General features: G+C 36.3%; 1 long non-coding RNA gene across 1 annotated transcript; it reads right to left on the minus strand.

The window, feature by feature from the left end:
• Positions 1-792: 792 nt before the first annotated feature.
• On the minus strand, positions 793-1,294 carry LOC138737730 (uncharacterized). The gene is made up of 2 exons (XR_011341178.1): positions 1,184-1,294; positions 793-938 (listed from the first exon to the last, which is right to left on the minus strand). It is a non-coding gene; the product is annotated as an uncharacterized lncRNA (long non-coding RNA).
• Between the last annotated feature and the right edge of the window lie 2,171 nt (positions 1,295-3,465).

The following is a 3,465-nucleotide window of genomic DNA, read 5'->3' on the forward strand; positions in this document are numbered from 1 at the left end:
TGAATATTGTATGATCTGCTGAGATTCTCCAGCACTTTTTGTATTTAATTAACTCACCATTGCTGTGATTCACTCAGTTCAAACAGGTCAAAGAAGACCATCAATCCATAGACCAACACTAGAGTCCAAGCAGAAGTTGGGAATATCATTCATGTACAGTGATTCTTTGACTTGAATGTCTCTTGACTGTCTGAAATCATCACCTCTTTTACTTTTGAGGGGTTCAGCAAAAGAATTCAACACACCACGCGAACAATATAAAGAGACGACAATCTTGCCTGACTCCAGATCTGATACGGAAACTTTCAATTTCCCATTCATTAATCTGAACTACAGTAAAAATCCAAAATTCCAGACTGCTTAGGGATTGCGTTGGTCCAAATTTTTTAATTTTCTGGATTCTTGGGCAGTATTTTTTAAATTCAAATTTAAGGAGGAATAAAAAAAAAAGATGAACAGGTAGATTTTGATAGTTTATTCATTATCAAATATTATCAAATTCATTTATCAAAATGAGCAGTTTTTAAAAAAAATGTCAACAAACGTGGCAACGTTGTTGCCAGTGTGCATCTGTGGCACTTACGCATGCACACATGCACACAAAAGCCCCCAAAATTTATAAAGTTTTAGAGTTTTCAGGTGGTCTGGATTTCTGGCATCTGGTGTTTTGGACTTCCACTGTGTCCTGTTTCTGTCTGTTGCAGAAACAATGTCCAATTACATATTCCCTCTCCAAAACCTATGTTAGAAAACATGTTTTCTTTGCATGTGCAAGAAATTCTGTCAAAGACCTTCTCCTGGTCCAAAGTGATGAGACAAAATCTTTATTGAGGCATGTTGATCAGTCAGTTTCAACGTATCATCTTGATCGACCACTCTTTCAGCTTCCCTAGGCAACAATAACAACAGAAGAGCTGAACTCCCACAGAATGGTGAATCTGAAAAGTTTGAGAAAAGAATTATTTCAATTGATCAAAAATTAATGGATATTATTTCAAGTTCATACTTTGAAATAAATCAAGAAATCAACATTTATATGCAGCTCTTAAATCCTTTGCAGCCAAGCAAGTCACTGCACCAGTGGAGCAAGAGCAGCAAACGTTCCCACAAACAACAGTTCAATTGATCACTTGTTTTTAGCAATGTTTATTTTGTTGTAAATCTTGGCCAGGGATCACTGTACCTTATCTTGCCTTCCACAGTATTAAGGGAGTTTACATGCCTTTAAAAATAAAAAAAAGTCTCAGTTTAAATCCAAAAGATAGTATCACTGGCATCGCAGCACTCTCTTGGTACTCAAACAGATGGCCAACAAGGATTTCCTGGAGTGAAAATTGAACATACAGTTCTAGCTCTGATTCTGATAAAAGCAACACTGACACATCTCCAAAAGCTCCAAGTCTTGTGAGTGTTTACTTCAAATATATATAATATTTCACTTAGCTGGTGAATTAATTTTTCCAGACAAATCGACAATTTCTAAGCTATCAACTATCACAATTAAATTAAAATTTAATCTAATTACTGACCCTAATGAAACAAATAATCTTTCAGAAACCTTTTAAATCTGTACCAATATGAGGAACAGCCATTGCATTGATCAGCAATAATTGTGTTTACTATTCTTGCATTTAGTTGCCAGGTGGCTCCCAAAATATTTGTGCAACCTTGGCAAGTAATAAAATTCCATAATTTAACTGCATTCCAAGTTTATTATGTAATCATTCCTTATAGATTACTTATAATATTACTGTTTCAATCTGTTTAAAGAGTAGAATATAAACTGATTCAAGATTTGAGGTTGCTTTTTTACATTAGGTTAAAAACTTACACTGTGACCAAGATTTCTATAAAAGAGATATTTTATGTATATGTCTATATACATATCAAATGAATTTCCAGCTTGAATATCAGAAATTATTGTGCTATATTTATAAATACAAAGGAAATAATATATTATAAGCAACTTAGCAAGAAATGTTTTACGGAACACCTTTCATAATAGAGAGGTTGTGTGCATTTTTAGAAAGCTATCCATAATGTGATTTTCTACAATGCATTATGTGTTTCTTAAGATATTTTTATTCTCTCATGAATTCCATAAGGGGGGGGGGGGGGGGCGAGGCAAGATGGTGTAGAGGACAGACGTGCAATCCTAATCCTCCCCAGCCAGTTTTTTTAAGTACCCGTGTTTAAATGTTAATTTAGGTATATAAATGCTTTAATTTTGTTTTTAACTATATCAGTTGTCTATAATGGAGACTAATATTAAAAAACCTAAGGTTCAACTACAGAAAAAACTAATTTTTTAAAAAGTGCTGAAGAACTGAGGCCTACCTGTCCAGCTGGAACCACGTAGCTGCCGTTGGGAGCCTCCAAGCCACAGAGAACTCCAGCCAGGTTGAATATTACGCCGGCTCCGGTCTTCTCCCCGCAAGATGGTGCCAGCTTGTTGAAGAAGTCAACCGACGACCCGCGCAGATAGAGTTGATGTGGATAGGCTTTTTCCATTGAGAATAGGAGAGATTGGAACAAGAGGTTATGAGTTAAGAGTTAAGAAGTAACATGAGGGGGAACTTCTTTACTCAGAGAGTGGTGGCTGTGTGGAATGTGCTTCTGGGAGAAGTAGTGATGGCAGGGTCAATTTTGTCATTTAAGGAAAAATTGGATAGGTATATGGATGGGAGGAGAATGGAGGGTTATGGGCAGCGTGCAGGTAGGTGGGACTAGAGGCTATTACTTACTTCAGTGTGGACTAGAAGGTCCAAATGGCCTGTTTCTATGCAGTAATTATTATATGGTTATATGATGCATCAATATTTTACTTGCTGCAGCCAAACGGGTACATAAGTTATAGTAAAAACATTAAATTACCATAAATGCCAAGACAAAAAATGAGATAATAAATATCAAGGAATAGACAAATAAATATTTATAGTTGTTAGTGCAAGAAAAATAGAATCAATTCAGTAGTGGACTAGTTTAAGGGTAGAGTTAGGGCAGAAGACGTGAAGAAATTTATAGCTATGGTTAAAAAAACCTATTTTTGAACATGGAGTTGCTGGACTTCAGGCTTCTGTACCTTCTGCCTGAAGGGAGCACTCATGATGGATGACTAGGATTAGCAGATTCTGCAGCCTTCTGCATTCCTGAGGACTCGTTTCCAAACCATGTGATATGACCAGTCAGTATACTTTTCACAGTAGAAGTTTGATAGAGTAGTCAACAGTATATCAAAAGTCTTCAGATTTCTTAGAAAGTAGAGGCATTGATCTTCTTCATGGTTACCTCACTGTACTGGTCCAAAGAGAAGTCCTCCAATATGTGGACTCTGGGAATTTGAAGATTTTAACCATCTCCATTGTCATCCCATCAATGAACAAAGGTGTGTGGTCTGTCAGCTTTCCCTTCCTAAAGTTTACAAAAAGCTCCTTGATGTTGAGACCAAGATTGTTGTTTTGGCAC

The sequence above is a fragment of the Narcine bancroftii genome, chromosome 6, assembly GCF_036971445.1.
Source record: "Narcine bancroftii isolate sNarBan1 chromosome 6, sNarBan1.hap1, whole genome shotgun sequence".
NCBI classification, from domain to species: Eukaryota; Metazoa; Chordata; class Chondrichthyes; order Torpediniformes; family Narcinidae; genus Narcine; species Narcine bancroftii.